Below are 7,990 nucleotides of genomic sequence, written 5' to 3' on the forward strand. Positions count from 1 at the left end.
CAAGATTCTCTACTTGGGCGAGATTTCGGACACAGACAATACAGCCGCGCATGTAAAGGAGACTCTTAAGTCCAAAGTCAAGAGTGACGACAAAGGGCGTCTGTTTTTGGCTGAGCTCATGCTACATTTGGGGAGATATGACATCCTCAGGCAGGTGTTTGGGTTCAGCCGGGACGATGTGGAGAGAGCTTTGAGATCTGAGCAGGTTCTACCCAGATTCAGGTGAGTCTCACGGTTTAAAAAAAAAAAAAAAGTTACTGTGTTTTAACAGTTTGGGTCAAATTAACGGTTTTTGATTTGGTTGGGACACTTCACCTAAATATAACAAATTAAAGTAGTACATTATAAAACTGCAAGATTACCAGATTTCGCACAGGACTGAATTTCGTCCCCAAAACATAAAACATATGTTAGCAATAGCTTATTAAATACAAAATTAGCGAAATTCAACTAGCTACAATTCGCTGTCTGAAATTCGTCCGGCTGGGTTTTGTGTTCTGACCTGAAGTAACCCTGCCTTCTTATAACACTGAATTTAGACTGACTTTCAGACAGTGAATTGTACCCACTTGAATCTCAGGAGACTCAAAATATTGTTTCAATTTTAAAGGGCGAATTTGTTTGCATTGAAATGTTAAACTGAAATGCAGCTCTTGAAAATGTGATCCCTTTGAAGTAAATGTGAATTTTACAACGGCATTTTTTAATAAAAATTTTGGTGGCACATATCTACTTCCATATGGACGCATCTTCAAATGACAAAAGACCAACAAAGTGGTGGGCCCAGACCTCGGTGTCCCCATTCTGCCTCGCATGTTTTTGACTAAGTTGGCAAAATAAAGATGTTTCTGATTTTTATATTCACATTCAATAAGTAGCCAGGCGTTCCACTAATATAGAGACGCAAATATTTGCCTACAACCCCTTATGATGTTCAAGTTTTTGTATGTCACAATGGTTCTGTTCCTAACATCCATCTTGCTTCCTCCTGCAGAGTTCTGATTGCTCACATCAGCGAGGACATGGCCAAGGATGATGTGAGCAGTGTGAAGTTTCTTCTGGGTCACCTGCTACCACGTAAGAAAATGGAAACTGCCAAGGTAGGAAATTGTGCCGGTGGTGGACTTTTTGTTGTTGCCGGTTGAAATTTTGAAATCGTTGCTCACTTTCCGTTGTTTTCTCACTCACGCAGGATTTCCTGGACTTGGTTGTCGAACTCGAGCACGTAGGCAAGGTTTCCCCGACAAGGGTGGACCTTTTGGAAGAATGTTTAATGGACGTCGGCAGGGTAGACCTGGCCAAAAAGCTCAAGGTGTACAAGATGTCAGGTGAGTGTGTGCAATACTGATTTAGTACTAGTACAACCAATTGAACTACATAATTTTGCAAAAAATGGACAAATTCACTACAGTCCTTTTTAATCCTTAAAATGCTTGAGACATTATACACTCAGCGAGTGATGATGGGTCATGATGGGTTGTTTTCACTGACGTCACATTTTTTGCTGAATTACCCACACACCACTGCTCGCCGCCATTTAACCTCTACCTCACGCGGACAGAGTGTGGAAGTCTCCGGAATGCTCTCCATAACCGTTTGTGTTTTGGTATTTTACGGGCATCTCGGGATTCAAGTACACGAGAAGACTTGCTAACCATCAGAGAGCCTTCTTCTGACTTATTTTTCGACAACTCTCACCAGTTCGCTGAAGGTTTTTCCATAGTTTGTCGTCCTCGCGATCCGGGACACAAGTCCGCCTGCGTAAGTGGGGACATCGTCTTACACTTCCGACAAAAGACCTTGGACATTCTGCGGCTCTGTGCTTCACGGAGTCTTGGCTTTGTAGACGATTGCCCGACGCCGCTATCATGCCGCCTGGCTTCAACCTCCATCGTGCCGATGTGTCGCCGAGCTAAGCTAACAAGCTTAATCGATACTCATTTCAGAAGGCCAACATTACACTTATGATTGTTTTTTGTTAGTCACTTGAAAGATTCATGAATTTTGTGAAATACTGGATTTGTTTATTCTTTTGTCTTTCTGCCATTGTCATCTAATTTTAAAGAAACATTTCGCTTTGCTTGTGGTGAACTAGTATACAAGTTTTACTTTATGCCTTTGACTTTTTACCGGCTTTAGTTTTCCGTGTTAGCATCCAGGTCAGTGTCACATAGAGTAAAAGACCAAGGCACAATACTGCACCTTTGTAACTGCAGTCCTGAGTCCCATGAGGCCAGGTCGCCTAATAGTCACTCTGTGCTTAATGTGCTGTCGGTTGTGTCTTCAATAAATGCGGTTAGAAACATAATGTCGTCCACCTTGCCTATGTATGAGTAACGGGAGCTCAGGGATCGAAAATGACCACCGTTCGAGGCAGCACAGCGGGTGACGTCGCGTGAAAACAACCCACATATTATATTGGAGTGTGGACAGTATTTGAGGAAACGCAATCACATTCACGTACCGTACTAATCCCAAATTGAAATGAAACTAGTAATAGTCAACGGGTGAAAGGATAACTGGTTTGAAGGTTTTTTTGTCTTCTTGCCCCGTTGTAGTGACTTATCGTGTATTTTCCATCTCATTTCAGTCAATGCGCCAGCAGTACCCGAGGAAGTGATGCGTCACCCTTGCCAGGTAAGATTTATACTCAAACTATTTATAGAAATAAGTACATCACAACAATTTAATGTAGTATTTTGCAACTGCACTTTGGTGCATTTATTTCAGCCGCAACTGTACCTTTTGTTTTCTCTGTTTTTATGTTACCCAAGATGTTCTTCGTTTTTTTTTTTTTTAATTATTTTATTTTATTGCACCTTGTGGAGATGCACACTCATCATTTCATTGTATGCGCAGCATATAATGACAATAAAGGCTATTGATTGATTGGGACACCTGACAAGATTCCAACCAAAGTTCATAGCATGCACCTTTTTAAAATGTCTTTCTCAGATGAAAAATTCAAGTGGTCTCGTCCAACATTTGTGATGTACTGTACGATATTAAATCACAGACTAAGACTTTTGTTGCTCTATTTGATCAACCCGTGTTGAATTTCAACCATGTCTCTGCTTGCATCCCTGTAGGAGAGTCCAGTGAGTCGGTACACATTCACCAGTGACCCCAGAGGGGAGTGCGTCATCGTAGACTGCGTGGGGAATGACGGAGGTGAGTACAATCGGGGTATACTTCTACAGTGCATACATTGAAAGACGCTGTTTTGTGTACAGTAGAACTTGGGGCTGGGAACTACAGTACCGTATTTTCCGCACTATAAGGCACACCTAAAAGGCTTTCATTTTCTCAAAAGCCGACGGTGCGCCTTATAATCTGGTCTAATCGCCTTTAGTGCAGCTCCATCTCATGGATGCATAACGGAACCCCAGCCTCTACTGTAGGGTCTATTCTATGCGCCTTTATAGATGAAAAAAGTTTTAAAATCGGCCATTCGTTGAAGGTGCGCTTTATAGTGCGGAAAATATGGTACCTTGCACTTAGTGGTGAGCAAGTGAGGCCTCATGAAACAACACTGAGGCTTTTCTAGTATTTGTGATGAAAATGATTCCAAGCCTAAAGGCTTTGAAGATGGTGCGTGTGGTGTTTTTAAGGAAAATGGTTTGTCATTTGTGCACTTGTATGGTTGACTTGCGTCACCAATCGTCTTTTCCTGTTAAAATATTTAAGCCCCCTATTTAAAAAAAAAAAAAAAAAATGTAATCGCACTCGAGAATGTTGAACCCAATAAATAATTACAGGAGTCAAATATTAAAATCAGAAGTAAAGAATTTGAGTTTCTGGAGCATCTTTTGCTTCAATCCAATCCAGTGGACATCCAGTGTGTCAGGCTTGGTAAATTTGGGGAGAATACTACAGACATACGTGAAGCTAATGGTCACAAATACTTTTAATATTTATCATTCTTTGCAGAGAATAATTCATTTATGCTTTAGTATTTATTTATTTATTCCGTCTGCTTGTGTAGTTCTACCGTGTATCTCCAAATATCAGTTACGTAGAGAGTTATAACACCGTGACACTTATGCTATTCTTTCGTCTCTGTGTGTTAATATTTTGTTATTAAAAGAGAATCAAACAGTTTTGCAATACAAAATCGGCGGATCGAGGATTTTCAAAGGTTGGCTGATCCAAATCGTTTTGACATTTTTTTTTTCTCTCCAGAGATGATGGCGCAGGCATTTAAGTCACTGCACTTCAATGTGACCCTGCATAAATGGCTAAACCTGGTCGAGACGGTCTCAACGCTCAAAGGTCTCCCAAAGGAGTCCGGACCGCAGCGGCGACTGCTTCATCTGCTGCATCATCAGCCGGGCGATCGACAATCGCCTCCAGGCCACGGACACGAACTGCGAAGGCCTCCGTCTGGAAGATGTCCGCCGCTTTTTCAACGGCGACGCCTGTCCGGCGCTGGTCGGCAAGCCAAAACTGTTTCTCATCCAGAGCTACACTGTCATACTTCCAACCCTGCACTGTGGAGAACCGCTGGGATGACGGCTGGGAGACGGACGGTGGCGCCGGTCAGCTGAAACCCGATTGTCTCCCGTCAGATGCGGACGTGCTCTGGAGTCACTGCTCGACCGCAGAGCATCAACTGCAGCGAGGCCGACACCGTTCCGTTTACCTCAAGGCTTTGACGGACGCCTTGGGCAGAAGCCAGGGAAGGTACGTGCGCACACGCTACCTTGGAAAAGTGACAGCTAGCGATTAATATGTGATTATGAGCCCAAGTATCAGGAGATCCTTTACACTTGAACTTTATTTGACCTTCTCTCCGCTTTGGGACTCACATCCAACGGTTCTGTTTTCGGGTTTATTTACTTTTTTGGGCACAAACCACAACAAGGAGCTGATCTGCAAAATTGATCCATGAGAATTTTCAAAGACGTCAACTTTAATGTCTTTCTGTGAACCTTCCAGTTTCTCTATCTCTGTTCCAAGCCGCTGGTGACACGCAGTACGGGATTGAGTCATCCTCAAAAAGCACGGGTTTCAAACTCAAGGCCCGTGGGCCAGATCTGGCCCGTTGCATGATTTTATGTGGCCCGCAGAGGCAAATCATATGTATCGACTTCCTTTTTTTTTTTCCAAACCCGTACCAAAATTTTAAATTGTCACATCATAAATAACGTTGAGATATTACAAGTATTTTTGTGTGACCAAACAGTCGTTGGGAAAAACCCATTAGCCTTGATTTCTGATTCCAAAACTCGTTCATAAATTTAATGTGTAAATATGATGAGACAGTTAAAGATGTTTATCGTCGTTAACAATGTGGCCCACGACAAAAATGAGTTTGATATCCCTGGCATAAAGGTTTGGAGTTGGCTTTAGAGTACACAACATGCCAAAGCACTACTTCCAAATGAAGTTCCTCAACTCACTCGGCACCAAGATACTCTACGATGGAGGCTAAGCACTACTTTTGTCCATCCATCCATTTTCTTAGCTGCTTATCCTCACAAGGGTCAGGGGGATTGCTGGAGCCTATCCCAGCCGTCAACAAGCAGGAGGCGGGATACACCCTGAACTGGTTGCCAGCCAATTGCAGGGCACATAGAGACAGACAACAGCCGCACTCACAATCACAATTTGGGGCAATTTAGACTGTCCAATTAACGTTGCATGTTTTTGGGATGTGGGAGGAAACCGGAATGCCCGGAGGAAACTCACGCAGGCACGGGGAGAACATGCAAACTCCACACAGGTGGGGCCGGGATCGAACGCGGGTCCTCAGAACTGTGAGGTTAAATAAAGTTCACCTGTAAAGGTCACAGGTACGTTCATCCTGAAATTTCAAGCGAAAGCCAATTAATGCAAACTTCCATAACTTTTTTTTTTTTTTTGTGACTTTTCAGTCCTAACAAAGTGTTTTGTATTCTTACAGGAGCCAACATCTGGTCGATCTTCACATGGAAGTGAACAGTGCAATCTTTGAGCACAACAGCCGGCATCGTGAGGATCAGTACCACATTGACCTGAAAAACACTTTGAGAAAAGACCTTTACTTATAGTTGTCTGACGACTTGCCTGTTTTTAATAGCTGTCAGTATTTGGACTTCAATTCACTTACTATACGACTGTATTCAGATGAGCTTTTTTACATTGTATCTTGTATGTTTTATATCTACCACGTGTATTTACCTTGAAGTGTTTGGAATGCAAAAATAATTCATTTTATTAAAGATTAAGTGTCATTCCTATAAACATTCTAAAATGGATATTGTCATGAAAAATACATATAACATTATTCACTTCAATGTCTATACGAAAAAATAAACGAGAGCGCAGAGCGCGTCATCCATGCGCGAAGTTGGAGAAGTTCCATTCGACGACAGCCAAGTGGTTGCCATGTTGGCTGCATCCTCGACCCGTGACGTCACCCGGACATTCGCCATTGAAAACACGCGGTGGACCCTACTATGGGAGATGAACACGCCTCTTCTGACACGGAAGCTCTTTTGAAAAGGAGAACACCACACAACCAAGTGAAGTTACTGGGGCAATATTACCCGATTGTTTATATTCAGATGATTTGCAATCACGGCCAAACCGCATCCACATCCGCGGCGGAGATGAGCCATCACGGCCCGACGCCGCGACGAGCTCAGCCGGCTTTGCCTTGTTGGCTGCAGTGGCTCATTTTCGTCGCCGAGGTGGGTTGTCACGGAGTGGAGCCGGGCTGCTTTACGCTGTTGTCGTCGCATGCAGCTGAGTGCGCCATTGTCGGTAGCGTCTGCGAGCCGACGCGGCAGCCTTCGCCGGTGAGCCCGACGCCGTCCGGCGCGCACATCGACACATTTAGCACCCCTGTCATACGACTCGGATATTTTGTTACATTAGGAGAGACGGATTACGTGGTCTGCCCCAAACGATTATCTTTTTTAGTAGCTGTAAACACACCTACCTGTTATTTGGAACCCACAAAGCTATCATCCTTTCCACCCTTGCAATCCATTTTTCACGACGAACTGGGTATTTTGCATACTTATGAAGGGTAATTCCATCCTCCCGAGGGTTTAAGCAATGTCCAGCAATGCAACGAGCCGGCATTTTGGCTAACACGAAGGAACAACGAGCTACCTTCCCGGAGGTAAAACTAATAGAAACAAATGAGTCCACTTGAGGGTGGTCGTGCCATGTCCGTCACTTCCTGCTTAAATACTCACCCTAAAAAATATCTGTATGAAAAAATACAACGTAAGACGTAGAGCTCTCATTTCTCAACTCTTGATTTCCACACCAGCACCCCACTCTGGCAAAGACCCTCTGTTCCCGGGAAACAAGTGTAGTCGTTCCCTCGTTGGTATAGTGGACATTATCTCCGCGTGTCATGTAAGGCAAGACCAGGGTTGGGTTCCCTGACGAGGACTTAAGTCATGTTAACGTTTGCCTTTCGTGGGGTTCTTCTTATTAGAAAGCAGGCCAAGTGGCCATGTGTCGAAGAAGGAACCTCACACGGATCAGGCGAATATCACAACTCCAGTTCTACACAACGGAAACTGTTGCTCTCGTGCCGTCAATCAGCAGGACTAGCAAACCGCATCACTCGGTGGAATTACGTTTGTTTCCTGTAGTGGCCTGAAAGAGTAAAAAATAACAAATCGGGAAATATTTTAACCTTCCAGAAAACACAAAACAAACGAAAAAGTCTTGAAGATTACAAAAATAAATGAACAAAACACGAATATGGAAGTAATTCGTTGCCAGTATGAACTCGAATTTTTAACATGGATTTGTAGCGCCGGAGAAAAGGAGTCGGAGGCGGAGTGTCGGACACAGAAACAGAACTTGCTTTATTGTTCGACATCACCAAACTACTCGCCTAACGGCGGGAACTCTGTTAACCTTTCCTCCGGAAGCGCAACAACAAAAACAGTCCGTGCGGAACCCCGCACCCCAACTCGAGGTCCCGCGGGTGAATTATGTAAACACCACACAAGCCCCCCCAGAATTCACCCATAGTCAAAAT

General features: G+C 43.8%; 1 pseudogene; it reads left to right on the forward strand.

The window, feature by feature from the left end:
* Window positions 1–6: 6 nt before the first annotated feature.
* Window positions 7–6,816, forward strand: LOC133493911 (CASP8 and FADD-like apoptosis regulator; annotated as a pseudogene).
* Window positions 6,817–7,990: the final 1,174 nt, after the last annotated feature.

Source organism: Syngnathoides biaculeatus, chromosome 20, assembly GCF_019802595.1.
Source record: "Syngnathoides biaculeatus isolate LvHL_M chromosome 20, ASM1980259v1, whole genome shotgun sequence".
Taxonomy (NCBI): Eukaryota; Metazoa; Chordata; class Actinopteri; order Syngnathiformes; family Syngnathidae; genus Syngnathoides; species Syngnathoides biaculeatus.